The 15,532-nt window shown below is 48.4% G+C and overlaps 2 protein-coding genes across 2 annotated transcripts in view; one reads left to right on the plus strand and one right to left on the minus strand.

Moving 5' to 3' along the window:
- The window catches only part of ZC3H12A (zinc finger CCCH-type containing 12A), a 251,865-nt gene that overhangs the window by 224,306 nt on the left and 12,027 nt on the right, over window positions 1-15,532 (plus strand). The window lies entirely within an intron of this gene.
- Window positions 1-15,532, minus strand: part of EPHA10 (EPH receptor A10) — a 44,705-nt gene that overhangs the window by 17,757 nt on the left and 11,416 nt on the right. The gene's annotated exons all lie outside the window — the stretch shown is intronic.

Raw genomic sequence — 15,532 nt, forward strand, 5'->3', positions numbered from 1 at the left:
GGAATGCGTGGCTTTGGCTCCGAACTCTAGCTTCTTCCTGATGCGGACCCTGCAGGCAGCAGGTGATGGTTCAAGCGACCAGGTGTCTGCTAACAAGGCAAACACAAGCAGACTGCCTGGCTCCTGGCTCTGGGCTATAACCTAGTCCAGCCCCAGCTGTGGCGGGCTTATGGGGAGTGATCCAGCTGATGGAAGAGCTCTCTCAGCAATCACTCTTGCTCAGATAGATAAAATAACTTATAAAAAATTTTAATGCACAAAGGACGGACATTTCTTAGAAAGGACCCATTCATTCAACAAGCATATGAGAAGATGCTTAACATCATCCATCAATGAGGGACCTTAATGAGATGTCACCTCATACCCTTTAGGATATTTGCCATCAAAAATTAAATAGAAATCCGGCATGGTGGCATAGTCAGTTAAGCTGCTGCATGCGACACCATCATCCCATATAAACTCAGGCCAGTTCCTGCCTGTTCCATTTCCAATTCAGTTCCCTGCAAATGCACCTGAGAAAGCAACAGAAGAGAAACTAAAGTACTTGAGCCCTTGGTCCCACACGGGAGACCCAGACGGAGTGCCAGACTCCTGCCTTTGTCCAGGAGCATCTCTGGACTTTGTGGCCATTTAGGGGATGAATCGGCAGAGAGAAAACTCTCTCTCCATCTCCCTCTCTCCCTTTCAAAAAAGCACATAATAAATAAATCTCTAAAAAAATAAATGTTTACAAGTATTGGTAAAGATGACAAGGAATTGGAAATGCATCTACTGTTACTGGGGACACAAAACAGTCTCAGCTCCTAGTCTCCACCTGCCCAGGCCTGGCAGCTGATGGACACATTCTGTGTGTGAACCAAGGGATAGGAGAGTCCTCCTGGGCCTGGTGCAATGGCCCAGTGCTAGAACCTCGCCTTGCGAGCGCTGGGATCCCAGATGGGTGCCAGTTCATGTCCCAGCTGTTCCACTTCCCATTCAACCCTGCACCCATGTGGGAGACCTGGAAGAAGCTCCTGGCTCCTGGTTTTCAACCCGGCTCATCTCCAGTTGTTGTGGCCACTTGGGGAGTGAACCAGCAGATAGAAGATCTCTGCCTCATCTTTTCTCTGTAAATCTACTTTTCCAATAAAAATAAATAATTTTCTTAAAAAAAAAATCCTCCTTTCTCCCTTTTCAAACAAATACAATATTTAAGCATATAAGTCACTTTTAAAATAATAATGAAAATCAAATTGTCATCTGATCCAACAATCCTCACTTCTAAAAGAGTTGAAAACATGATTTTAGGGCCTAGTGTGATGGTTCAATTGGTTAAAGTCCTCACCTTGCATGTGCTGGGATCCCATTTGGGCACCGGTTCATATGCTGGCTGCTCTACTTCCCTTCCAGCTCACTGTTTCTGGCCCGGGAAAGCAGCAGAGTATGGCCCAAACCCTAGGGATTCTGCACCCACATGGGAGACCCATAGGAAGTTCCTAGTTCCTGGTTATTGTGGCCTTTGGGGTATGAACCAGCAGATGGAGGATCTTTCTGTCTGTTTTTCTTTCTCTCTGTAAATCTGACTTTCCAATTAAGGATAAATAAATAAATAAAGACATCTTTAAATAGAAGAGAAGCAAAATTTAAAAAGAAAAAGAAAAGAAAAAGAATACAGCTCTTGGAGAGGTATGCGCACACCCTATTCATTAGAGCTTCAGTCACAATAACTGGGCTGTGGAAGCTCCCTGAAGGCCAGGAGCGGACGTACGGACATGCAGTCCAGACGCACGAGGGGCCATGACTCACTGCTTCACAAGGGGGAAATTCTGACACATGCCCCACCACGGGTAAAACTAGAGGACACCATGCTCAGTGAGACACGTCAGTTGCAAAGACAACTCTGGATTGGAAGGAGCCAAGGTCGCCGGTAGAGCAGCCTGCAGCAGCCCCCAGGGCTGCAACAGGCAGGAAGGGAGAGTGGCTGTGTGGTGGTGAGTTGCCAAGTGGTAAGCTGAGGCTTCTGTGCAGGACTGCCCCGCAGCAGCTCGCACCCGCAGCTGGGATGGAACAGACAACTCTGGCGACAGGTGCTCTCACCAGAGTGAGAGGCTGTGACGCCAGCAGCTGAGTTGGTCCGGCTCCCAGGGGCAGGACTGCAGTGTGTGTTAGAGTTCAGGAGCACTGTGCGCTGAGCACTAGCACCCTCACTGCCACATGTGCACTCACACTGTACACCCTCCCACCCTCAGATGCACACACATGTATCCACACCCACCCTCACATCACACATTCTCTCACATGGATATATACGCTGCTCACATGCCATCACTCACACTCACACATTCACAGGCTTACCTACATACACGGTCACACACATACAACAGAAAACACATACATTACACTCCCATTCACACACACTTATACACCCACAAGCTCAATCACATACACTTATAAATGGGTCCAATGCTGTGGCTCACTGATCTTATCCTCTGCCTTCCAGCACCAACATCTCATATGGGCGCCCATTTGCATTCCAGCTGCTCCACTTCCCTTCCAGCTCCCTGATTGTGGCAGTCAAGGATGGCCCAAAGCCTTGGGACCCTGCACCCACATGGGAGACCTGAAAGAAGCTCCTGGATCCTGGATCCTGGATCTTTCTGCATCTCCTTCTCTCTGTAAGAAGAAAATCCTGGTTCCTGGCTCCAGATTGGCTCAGTTCTGGCCACTGTGGCTATCTGGGGGGTGAACCAGCAGATACAAGATCTCTCTTATCTGTCTCTCCTTCTCTATATAAATCTGTTTTTCCAATAAAAATAAATAAATCTTTTTTAAAAAAATGAAACACAAATTCACATACACTCACATACTCATACACTCTTGTCCGCACATACACCCACATACACATGTATTCACACATACAGTCATATTCATGTGCACACACACACATACACATACATACACTTACACACAGACTAGTCCTACGCTCACATAGATTCATATGCACATGTACTTACACTTATATACTTACACACACATTCCCTCACCCACTACTCCTAGACACTCACACAAAAAAATTCAAATACATATATACTCAAATGCACACTCCCACCCTCATACACACCGATATACATTCACACTCACATATACACTCAGATGCATACACACCTACATTCACACGCACACTCCCCTCACACACACAGTCACATACACGGTGGTCAGGAGGGGGCTTCCTGGGAGGAATGCTCGCTGCCTCACTAGGATTTCAACAGCAGATACCAGAAAGGCGGCAGGGAAGGCTGCGGGCTCAGACACGCAAGTGGAGATCCCAGAGCCCGCAAAACCACAGAACTTTCAGGAAATGCACTAGCTCGCAGCTCTGTCCAGACCGTGCAGGAGGTACAGCTTGGGGAGTCAGAGAACAACCAGGAAACCAGGGCCGGGAAGCCGAGCGCATACGGAAGCAGGCCCCTTCAGCTATCCTGGCCAGGAGCTCTGGACCATGGTCAGGGTTTTCTGGCTGCGCCCACACCTCCTTCTGTGTAACAGCAGCTGCTGCCAGGCCAGCTACCCAAGAGGAGCCCCTGCTGGGATGAGCTCAGGCACAGCCCGGGGCAGGTGCCCCCCAGACCTACCCAAGAGGAGCCCCTGCTGGGATGAGCTCAGGCACAGCCCGGGGCAGGCACCGCTCCACTCTTTCCTGATGGAGCAGTCCAGCAGTCGGTTGTGGCCAGCTGCATGGAGATGAGACCGGGTGGGAGATGCGAAGCACCTACTGGTGCTAACAATGGGAGGCTTCACCTCGGCTTATGGAGGACTGAAGGTAGACAGGGGGGACAAAGGGCAGGCAGCCTCCTCTTTGGAATGGGTATGAAGGTGGCTGCAGTTCCAAATCTCCTTCATCTAACAGCCCCCACCTCAACACACTCCCAAATTCTCATTAAAACCTAAAGCTCTGGGGTTCGAGCCTTGGGGTTGGGGGCAACTGCAGCTCCCTGCAGTATGGCTGCTGTGGGGGGTGTTCCTGCCAGGTTGGACCCAATGCTGGGGACTCACGCCAAAGACACTGCCAGAAGGCAGTGAACGAGTCCTCGGCTTCCCCCAGGACCCAAGAGAGCTCTTCCCTCTTCCCTCAGGGTAAGAAGGGTGGAAACTTGGGAACTGGATTAAAATCCTAGCTCCGCCCTGCCGCTAAGATCTTGCAGCTGGGCGAGTTTGGGAGGGGTTCAGGCCTTGGGGTTGGGGGCAACTGCAGCTCCCTGCAGTGTGGCGGCTGTGGGGGGTGCCCCTGCCATGACAGACCCAATGCTGGGGACTCACGCCAAAGACACTGCCAGAAGGCAGTGAATGCGTCTTCGGCCTTGGGTGGCCAGTGCACCAAGTGGTGCCAGGCTTTGTCTGCTGGCCGCCCAGTGGCGAACTCTGGGATTTTTAAGATATGTAGTTGCTGCCTGGGGACACCCATGATTAAGGCCAGTTTTAGTGTAGGTAAGAAGTGAATTTTGGGTGATTCCCAGTGACAGGGTCATGAAAGTTTCAGGCATGCGTGCGGACTGAGACCTGGTGGTTTGGAGGGAAGTATACAGAAGATAATTTGGGTTAGACAGATTCACCAGCCCAATTAGGAATCCAGAGATGGGCTGTTAGCGTAGAGCATCACTGATCGCCACACACCAGCCCACACCAAAGCTATGGATGGGGGCCTCTTTGGCAATGTTAGGTACCATTACCCGACTGGGTGGTGGAGTGGTGGAGTGGTCACATTTGACAGGGTCAAGACATATCCAGCACGTGAGAGAACTTGGTCTGGGGGTAGACTCTATGGGGTTGTGTGGGCCCAACCCTATGGAAATACAAGTCCCCCTGGTTAGCTCGCAAGCTGGAGTTGCGATGAACTAAGCTAGGTGTGACCATGCCACCTGCCATCACTTACAGGTAAGGGAACCCACAACAGTCAGGGCAGATCAAGGCAGCAGCACCTGAATGTGCATCCTAAAACAGGATGTGGGGTGGGCCAGGCTGCCACTGGAAGGGGGCAGAATGGGCAGGGCCGAACAAACCTTAACTCACAAGAAACAACAGAAATCAGGTTGGAGCACAAGTCATGCCAAGTAGGTCCTTGCACCTACTGATCTGCGTGAGACAGGGACACTAAGCCACAGCATCTAGGAGGCCAGGACAAGTGAGGGGCTCTGCCAAGCTGAGTCAGAGCAACCACTGGCCTGCACGTGATCTAAGACAGGGAATAGGCCTGGTTGGGGAGCTAAGGGGACACCCTAGCTGGGTTGAGTTTCCCACCAAGGAGCGCATGGGCTAGAATTGGGGCTGCATTCTGATCAGGATACAGTTGTAATCTCACTTGGCACAAGTGTGGACTGGGACTGGAAGTACCAAGCTGGGTCAGACCCCAACACCATCTGGTGCTCTGCAGGACCAGGGGAAATGTATGACAGACTAGGCTAGGTCTCAGCCCTTACTGAACCATGTGTAAGCCGTATGGGGGTCAAGCCAGGTTCGGTTGCGACACATACCAGTACACATTAAGGAATGCCAAGGTGAGATGAGCCATACCAGATATGGTTGCAGCGACCAAACAGCACATGTGATAATCAGGGGGGAGGAGGCAGAGCCTAAGGGGAATGTGGGCTCCCCTGCTGGACAACTACTTCCATTGGAAAGCATGAGTCGGGATGGGGGCAGATCAGACTAGGCAGGGCTATAACACCTGTGGGCCTCATGTGAGCTAGATAAGGGAAGGGCCATGGTGGGCTGACTGTTCCGACTGGTGCAAGCAAAAATTAGAGTGGGCGAGGGTTGGTTGGGCTTAGCCGCAGCATTAGCTGGCAGAGGTTGGCACTGGGAGCTAATTCTGTCAAGTCAAATGCCAGAACCACCTGGAGAGTGTATAATCTGGGAGTGGGTATGGCCTAGAAGAGTAATAGTGGGCACCTCCCTCGGGGCTACCACTCTCATTGGACAGCATGAAAACCAGGACAGGGGCATGAGTGGCTAGACAGAAAGGCACCTGCCATTAGGTGTATGGGCTGGATAGTAGGTTGGTTAGGTTGAACTAGGCTTCAATGCTCATTGACATATGTGAGAGCTAAATGGAATATGGGACAGACTGGATACGCCTGCGGTACAAACTGGCAAGCATGGGAACCAGGGTAGGGGGCAGACCTGGTGGGGGTTATGGGGAGTCGCCCCAACTAGGCTGCAGCCCCAACTGGTTTGCGTGAGGACCAAGTATGAAGTGGGTAGGATCGAGCTGGACTACAACACCCATTGGTTCACGAGGAAGATAGGGCTGGAAACAGAACGGACTCAGCAATCGCAACAACCAGCATGTGCATAAGCTGATTGGTGTGACGGACGGTGTTGGACTCTGTATTAGCAAACTCACGCAAGAATCACGTCTGGGATCATCTCAGATAAACTTTCTTTGGAGAACGCCAACCATGAAGAGACTGTCAGCCAGTGGACTCTGAACAGGTTTCTTTGCGATTAGAACTGCGAGATTGGCAGCAATCCAGAACTGATGAACTATGAAAACCATTTGAGCAGGACCCTCAGAGCGCACCTCCCATTGGGGATCTGGGATGGGTGGGAGGTTGGGTGGGGCTTTCCCCTTCGTTTCTCCCCTGACCCCAGATACAGGAAAAAAAATGATGATATTTGTGTGGAAACAATGGTATTACCCACTTTCACTCTGTGGCCCTTGACCCATTGTACCCTAATCAACTAAGTAAGATTATTTAAAAATAATTTCAAAAAAAAACAAAAAAACAAAAAAACTAAAGCTCCAGGGAGAGCCGAAAGGCCTTGTGACCCTCTCAGCTCCTCCTGGCAGCTGCTTGCCCGAACGTCGGCTGGGTAGTGAGCTAGCAACTGCCTCTTAGCCAGTGGGACTGGATGGAAAAGTGTGATTGTACTATACCCCAGGCTAGGCTGCCCACAGTGAGGCAGGCCTCCCATTCTAAAAATAACTTGAAAAATCCATTCTCCTACCCACCCAGTGTCTGATCCTTAAAAAGAAGAAAAAAAATGGCCCAACTCGCAGCCATGCCCTCTGCCCAGCTGCCCCAGAGAAAAAGGGCTCCTCCTCCCTTTGCTCCAGGGCTACTTTGTTGGCTAAATGCAGACAAGACCTGGGCACAAAGGTCAGCCAAGTGCGGGAGCATCACCTTGAGCGTTGGCCCAGCCCCCTGCAGAGGCAGACCGCAGCAGAAATGGGAACAGGCTCCCGATGGCTTTTTTTTTTTAAAAGCACATCTGTTGTATAGCATCAGATGACCAGGGCACAGAGAAAGAGACAACTCCGCCCCACAGAGCCACGGAGATAAGAACCGTCTATGGCCTGGGAATGGAACGAGCATCCCAGCCCACCCCTGTACCTGCTCCGTGGCCGTGGACTGGCGGTGAAATCCAGCCAGAGTCCAAAGAGGGCCAAGCATGCCACAGACACCAAAGGGGGCAGTCAACAGGCGCAGCCCCTTCTTTTTTTGCAGGGATGGAGGGTCTACTCTTGGTGACTCACGAGAATTCTGTGTGCTTCAGGACATTTGGGGACACCATTCCTTTTGCCAATGACTGAGTTAAGGTTGGGTTTATAAGCCTGTTTTGCCCAACAGAAACAATTAGTGGTGGCTGCAGCATAGTGGGTAAGGTATCCACCTGCAATGCTAGCATTTCATCTATGCACTGGTTTGAGGCTACTCCATTTCCCTTCCAGCTCCCTGCTAATGACCTGGGAAAGCAGAAAAATAGCCCAGGGTAAAGCCCTGAACTCATGCGGTAGACCCAGATGAAATTCTGTGTGTGTGTGTGTGTGTGTGTGTGTGTTTGACAGAGAGAGAGAGAGAGAGAGAGAGAGAAACTTTCATATAAATAAATAAACCTTTAGAAAAAAATAGTAAGTGAAAGGGAGAGGGAAATAAGAAAATCTAGGAAAAGCTTCCCACTTAAAAAAAAAAGGAAAAAGAAACCAATAAAGAAGCACCAGTTTCGTTCTGCCTCTGAATGGTAAAGTGTAAAGTCTGGAGCTGCAGCAGCCAACATGCCACCAAGAGGCAGCTGCAAACGCCCAGACACTGGGCAGATGAACAAGCATTTCAGCCGTTATTCTGCAGCCCCAGGAGGAGGAGTGTACTTGAACAGCCATAGAGCATGGCTGCCAGAGGGACCTAAGGAATCTAAGAGAAAACACAGCCTCTGCTACACAGGTGGAGAAGGCCGTGGGAGGAAAAAGACCAAGAAGCGTTGAGCTCAAAGTGCAGACCCGGGTCAGCGCTGGCCTGGAGGTTAAGATGCTCATTAAGATACCCACATCCCACCTCAGAAGACCGGGGTTCGATTCCCGACTCCAGCCTCTTCTGCATCTAGACCCTTGGGAGGCAGCAGTGGTGGCCCAGCAGCTGGGCTCCTGTATCCCAGGAGGGAGCCCTGGATTTAGTCCCCGACTCCAGCTGCAGGCTTTGGCCCAGGAGATCTTTCAGCATTTGGGTTAAACAAGCAGGTGAGAGTGCTCTCTCTCTCTGACTACAAATATTTTTTTAATATAATACCAAGTAGGGTTTTTTTTTTTTTTTAAAGATTTACTGCAGATTTACAGGGAGGAGAAAAAGAAAGATCTTCCATTTGATGGTTCACTCCCCAAGTAATTGCAATGGCCCAAACTGAGCTAATTCAAAGCCAAGAACTTGGAACCCTTTTTGGGTCTCCCACGTGGGTGCAGGGTCGCAAGGCTTTGGGCCATCCTCTGCTGCCTTCCCAGGCCACAAGCAGGGAGCGGGATCAGAAGTGGAGCAGCCAGACATGAACCAGTGCCCACACAGGATGCCAGTGCTTAGAGGTGGGGAATTAGCCAGCTGAGACATTGTGCTGGCCCTTTTTAAAATCTTGAATGGGAAGGGTAAGAAAGGCTTGTGGGAAGACCAAAAGTATATCCGCAAAATTGCAATATTTTAAAGAAAATTCATTAGAAGTACAAGGAGTTTTATGACAATCAAAAGCAGAATGTGGACTATAAACCTCTTGGTCTTTGGAACATCAGGTAGAAAATACAGAAACAGAACTGAATAACAGCCTAAATTGTATGTGTGTGGAGAGACGAAGCTGCAACATAAAGCACATTGTTCTAAAGAAGCTATGAAAAACTCAGAATGTTTACCACGTCTTAAACCACATAGAAAATCTTCATAGTTACCAAACAACCCAGTGAAAGTTGGACAAATGTCTTTCTTCAACCATGAAACAGTCAAATCAGAAACATAAACAGAATAGAAAGCTATTCGTGAAACACAAACACAGCTCCGAAAGCGACATGAGCCAAGAGCATAGTACTAGGAGGAAGAAGGTCTGATCATCGCGACCTTCAGTGTCTGCCTGACACCAGACACGGGAACAATCAAGAAAAAAAAAGATAAATTAGACCACATCAAATCAAAAGCTGAAATGATTCAAAGGAAGCTCTCACACAGGCAAGCCACAGTGTAGAGGAAAATATCTGAAATTCCGATAAGGTTCCTATGGGTTTGTTAGAATTGTGCCGTGGTCAGCCAGTGGTCATCTCCTTTGGCAATGGGACTTCAGGTCGTTCGAGCGTTCCCTAACTCTGATGTCCTGAGGAACAGGGAACATTTGGACACAGAGACTGACAGAGGGAGCAGACAGCCTCCTGCCTGCAAGAATATGCCGAGCAGATGAGGTCGGCTGGCGTTAGGGTGTGGCTGGTAGTCTGGCTTGATCTCTTGCCAATGTATTAAAGCTGGGACTAATCCGCTCAAAGTATCCCCAGGTGAGGCCCGGGGAACTGCAAGCCAACATGAACTTCGCTCCTTCCTAAGCAATTCTTCCCAGGTGTCTGGTAGTGAAGTAGCTGGCAACCACCACAGAACACAAGAGCAAAGAAGGGTTCCCCCTAGCACCACCAAGAGGCCACGGCCCTGGACCCAGGGAACCAACAGAGGGGTCTAGAACCCAGAATATACCCGGATCTGTATTTACACAGCTTAGTGACCAAAGCAAAGCCAGCACTCAAAAAAAGACTTCGGCACCATTAGTCACAGGCAAAGGCCAATCCAAAGTGCCAGGAGACACCAGTCCACGTGGACTGAGGATGCTGTGCTCATGGAGTGCTGGTGGGAGAGACAGAGGAGAAGCCAGACCCTCTGTACGCTGACGGGAACGTACAACGGTTCTGTTGCCGTAGGAAACAACTTGGCTGCTCCTACAAAGCAGCTGGTTGAGAGGTCACGTCATTTGGGAGCAGGTGTCTGGGGACCACTCGGGACACCTGCGATCCCTATCAGCATGCAGGGTTTCAATCTGTGCTTGCAGTACCACTTTCTGCTAATGCACACTCCGGGGGCGGGGGACAGCGGGTGATGGCTCAAGTGGTAGAGCTGTGCCACCCAGGTGGGTAGCCAGGACAGAGTCTGCAACTCCCGGCTTCTGTTGTGGGCGTTTGAAGAGTGAGCCAGCGGCTGGAAGACATCAACCTGTCTCTGTTTCCCCCTTTCTATTTCTCCTCATATCCTATAAACTAAAATAATAATAAGAATAATAATAATAATTTAATGCGATTATATGTTAGCAAGCACAGGTTCCCACAGCAAGACACTGAACTGCTGCCTGCACGGCCTGAACCACAGCCACTTATTTTCTCCAGGTCCTGGGAGTGCTAGCTGCACAAGCCCAGCAGATCTGCACTTTGCTAAAGCCCTTTTCATCCTCTTGCTCTTCACACAGCTGTTTGCAGGGAGATAACAGGGTCGTGAGCTGCTCTGTCCCTTCCTTTTCTTACAGGAACTCCAGTCCTGTTAGACTCAGGCCCATCTTTATCATCTCAATCCACCTTAAAGGCACGATCTCTAAACACACTCCTGTTTTGCCATGGTCAACAAAACTTATTGCAGTCAGTAAATGAATTTTGGAAGGATGTGATTCCGTTTGTAATGTTGCATAACTTAGCAATTCTGCTTCCAGGCATAGGCCCAAGAGAACTGAAAGCACACGTTCACCCAGAAAGCTAGGCACCGATGTTCATAGTGACTGCTCATAGTAATCAATATGACAAACAGCCAGTGCCCACGAGCTGATGAAGGGACCATTAAAACTTGATCCTAGCCTTGTTAGGACAGCACAAGCTTTGTAGTAGCTTCATCCAGTGGAATATCACTCAATCCTGAAGAAAAGGACTGCAGTACTGTCCCATGCTACAACATGAGTGAACCCTGAAAACGTTATGCTCAGTGAAAAAAAACAAGACATGAAAAGTGCACAAGTTGTATAATTCAATATATTGAAACACCCAGAACTGGCAAGTTTACACACACAGAGAATTCAGTGCTTACTGAAGCTGTAGGAGTTAGAGAGGATGAGGAGTGACTGCTAACAGGTTTCTTTCCGCGGTGATGAAAATATTCTAGAATTAGTGCTGATTACAAACCATGTGAATACACACAAAAAAAGTGTATACAAGTGATTTTTACAACCACAAGTGAATCGTATGCTTTGAAAGGGCAAATACTATAGTCCGCAAAACTCTAAAAATAAGATATTGTGTTAAAAACGCATTAAATGTGACCAAAGCTATACTCAGAGGCAAAGTCATAGTTTGTTTTATTTTTATGGGAATGATGGGAAGCAGGTTTGGCTCCGTGATTAGCTCAATGACTGAGACATCGCTTGAGATTCTTTCCTCCCATATTGGGGGGCCTGGGTTCAAGTTCCAGTTCTGCTCCAGATTCCAGCTTCCTGCTAATGCACATGTTGGGAGGTAACAGATATGGTCCAAGTCTTGAGTCCCTACACCCATCTAAGACACATGCATCCAGTCTGGCCCAGCTATGGCTGTACCAGGCATTGAGGAGTGGAGCCAAGAGATGGAAGATGTGTGTGTGTGTTTCAAATAAAAAGTTATTGAAACATTCTGAATTATTTTTTTTAAATCCCGCATAGGTACCAACAGATCAGATTAAAAATCATAGCAGAGCCACCCATGTGTAAGTTCCATGTCACTAAACTGAAATTAAGTTGTTATTTGCCCTTCTAAGAAATGAGGAGATCAGGATAGTAACCACTGGCATGCCAGTGAAGCTCCCTCTGCTTCAGTTCCCACATCCCTTAAGCCAATCTTGTTCTGCTTCCCAGGCTCCGCCTTACAAGGAAAAACTGACCCACCCATGCTGGCTGGCACAATGGCTCAACTGGCTAATCTCCCGGCTGCTAGCATTGGGATCCCATACCAGCACAGGTTCATGTCCTGCTCGCTCCACTTCCCATTCAGCTCTCTGTCTGTGGCCTGGGAAGCAAGTGGAAGGTGGCCCAAGTCCCTGGCACCCCACACCCACATGGGAGACCTGGCTCCTGGCTTCAGATCAGCTCAGCTCTGGCCATGATGACCATTTGGGGAGTGAACCAGTGGATGGAAGATCTTTCTCTTTCTGTCTGTAAATCTGCCTTTCCAATATACATGTAATATATACATATATATCTTTAAATAACCAATGAAATTTTTGGTTTTTGTTTCTGCTTTTTTTTTTTAAGATTTATTTATTTTTTTATTGGAAAGTCAGATATACAGAGAGGAGGAGAGACGGAGAGAAAGATGCAGGGCTGCCAGGATTAGAACCGGCACCCATATGGGATCCCGGGCGTTCAATGCGAGGACTTTAACCACTACGCTATCGCGCCGGGCCCTGTTTCTGCTTTTGCCAACCCTTTTGTGTCTGTAAAAGCAACTCCTTCACTCTCTTTGATGAAATGAAGTGTTGTCTGCCTCTAGCACCTACAAAATGAAAACAAAAAGAACAAAAAGAAGAGCCCCTCTACAGAAGGGCCTCAGGAAGGCAAGAGGGCGCACGCACACAGGTGAAAGCAGAAAACACATGATAAGAGTAACCAGTAGCGGACAGATTCAGCAGGCGGCTCTGTCATAAGCAGGAAAAGAAACTGCTGGCAGAAAAAACGAAGGGCGAGGAGCCATTACAAGCCCACAGCATGAAGAAAGATGAGATCAGAGACCAAGGAAACTCCAGGTACTGAGGAAAGGCTTAAAGTACACACTTGCAACAATAAATCAGGAAAAGATACTCCAAGCTTTTTCTGAAAAGCACAAGTGATCAAATGTGATTCGAGAAGAAATGAAGAAGACGTGCAGCACTCAGAAAGCATCCCAGGCCTTCACGGGATACAGGGCTACTTTTAAAAGTTACAGAGGAGGGCCCGGCACGATAGCATAGTGGTTAAAGTCCTCGCCTTGCACACACACCAGGATCGCATTTGGGTGCTGGTTCTAATCCCAGCGGCCCTGCTTCCCATCCAGCTCCCTGCTTATGGCCTGGGACAGCAGTTGAGGACAGCCCAAATCTTTGGGACCCTGCACCCATGTGGGAGACCATTGAACGGAAAATCTTCCTCTCTGTCTCTCCTCCTCTCTGTATATCCACCTTTCCAATAAAATAAAATAAATCTTTTAAAAAAAAAAAGTTATGGAGGGACCAGTGTTGCGGCACCATGGGTTAAGCCACCCAGTGGGACATGTCAGAGGGTGGGTTTGTGTCCCAGCCACTCTCCTGAAATCCAGTTCTCTCCTGATGGTGTCTGAGAAGAAACAGATGATGGCCCTAGTGCTTGCGTCCCCATGACCAGCCTGGGAGATGCAACGCAGCCAGAGTCCGGGTTCCTGACTTCATCCTGGACCAGCTCCGGCGACTGCCGCTATGTGGGAAATGAATCAGTGAATCCAACCTTACTCTGTCGCTCCCTCTGTCTCTCTGCTTTTCAAATAAATTAAACATTTTAACATGTAAACATATTTTAAAATTAACATTTAATGGAAAGTGGAATTAGAAGATCACTTATTTGGATGCAAATAAAACCTGATATTCATGCAAATCGGGGTATTCAAAAAGTGCATATTATGAGGGAGATATGCATGGGTTTCATTTGGGATTTTTTTTTTTTTTTTTGGTATCAAAATAAAATGATCTTCTAAGTTCACGTTCCCACTAGCATCCTCTCTCAAAGACTTGACAGGAATATGTGACGGTTCTGGATGAGAGGAGGACACACCTCCCCAAGGCCTCTTCCAAAGCCAACACTAGCCCAGTGCCAAACCCTGACAAGGAACACAAACGCACTAGACTAATCTCTCTTACCAATGCAGATGGAGAAATCTTATGATAAAGGCAAATGAATTCAGCAAACTATTATAGGAATAATATGCATTTACTCATAGCCACTGTGGTGGAGTCCAGGACTGCAGAAAGTCGACTTTGAAAAATCCATTAATAGAATTCGTCATACTGACAGGTCAAAGAAAAAAAAAAAAACATGTCATCTTGAGAGATGCTTAAGAAGCAGTTTTACAAAATTAAGATGCATTTCTGATTTAAAAAAAATAGCAAAAGGCAGAAGCATTATGTGGCCTCCAAACCAACAGCAGAAGCATTATGTGGCCTACAAACCAACAGCAGGAGCATTATGTGGCCTACAAACCAACAGCAGAAGCATTATGTGGCCTACAAACCAACAGCAAGAGCATTATGTGGCCTACAAACCAACAGCAGGAGCATTATGTGGCCTCCAAACCAACAGCAGGAGCATTATGTGGCCTCCAAACCAACAGCAGAAGCATTATGTGGCCTCCAAACCAACAGCAGAAGCATTATGTGGCCTCCAAACCAACAGCAGAAGCATTATGTGGCCTACAAACCAACAGCAGAAGCATTATGTGGCCTACAAACCAACAGCAGAAGCATTATGTGGCCTCCAAACCAACAGCAGGAGCATTATGTGGCCTACAAACCAACAGCAGAAGTCATGGACAGCAGACAAAGCCAAACGCACAGACAAGTGTGTCTAGGCATCTCCAAACGCAGGTCCATTGTTCGGAAGACAAATACCATCCCATTGCAACATATTAACGCAGAAAAAGCACACTGCACAGAGCCAAGCGCAGAGTGGCGCTCTCGGAAGCTCAGTGTAGTTATTAATAAAGCGTGTGCAGAGACTATTTCCATCTATGCTGGAACAAGAGGAACCCTAGTAGGAAATGCCGGATAAAAACGGTGTGGACATAAGACAGGGGGAAGAAGGCCTGAAGGTATCGATTCCAAGATGTTAATGGTTGCTTATGTCTGTGTAATAGGATTGGTGTTTTCACCTCCTATATTAATCTTCTATATGTAAATGCAGAGGCAGCTGTTGTGGTATAGTCGGTTAAGCCACTTGTAATATCGGCATTCCCTACCGGTTCTGGTCCCAGTCCTGCCTGCTCTGCTTCCCACACAGCTTCCTGCAAGGCAGCGGAAGATGGCCCAGGTCCTCGGGGGGCGTGTCACTCACACGGGAGAACCTGTTAGAGTGCTAGGCTTCCTGCCTTTGATTTGGCCCAGCGCTGCTATTAAGGGTGTGAACCAATAGATGGATGACCTCTCTTTGTTTTTCCGCTCTGCTTTTCAAATAAATGATTCCTCAGTAGCTAGTGTTGCAGCACAATAGAGATCGCAAAGAACAGGCGAATTGGGTGGCAGAGAAAAATGGATTGAGA

This window comes from Ochotona princeps, chromosome 2 (genome assembly GCF_030435755.1).
Source record: "Ochotona princeps isolate mOchPri1 chromosome 2, mOchPri1.hap1, whole genome shotgun sequence".
NCBI classification, from domain to species: Eukaryota; Metazoa; Chordata; class Mammalia; order Lagomorpha; family Ochotonidae; genus Ochotona; species Ochotona princeps.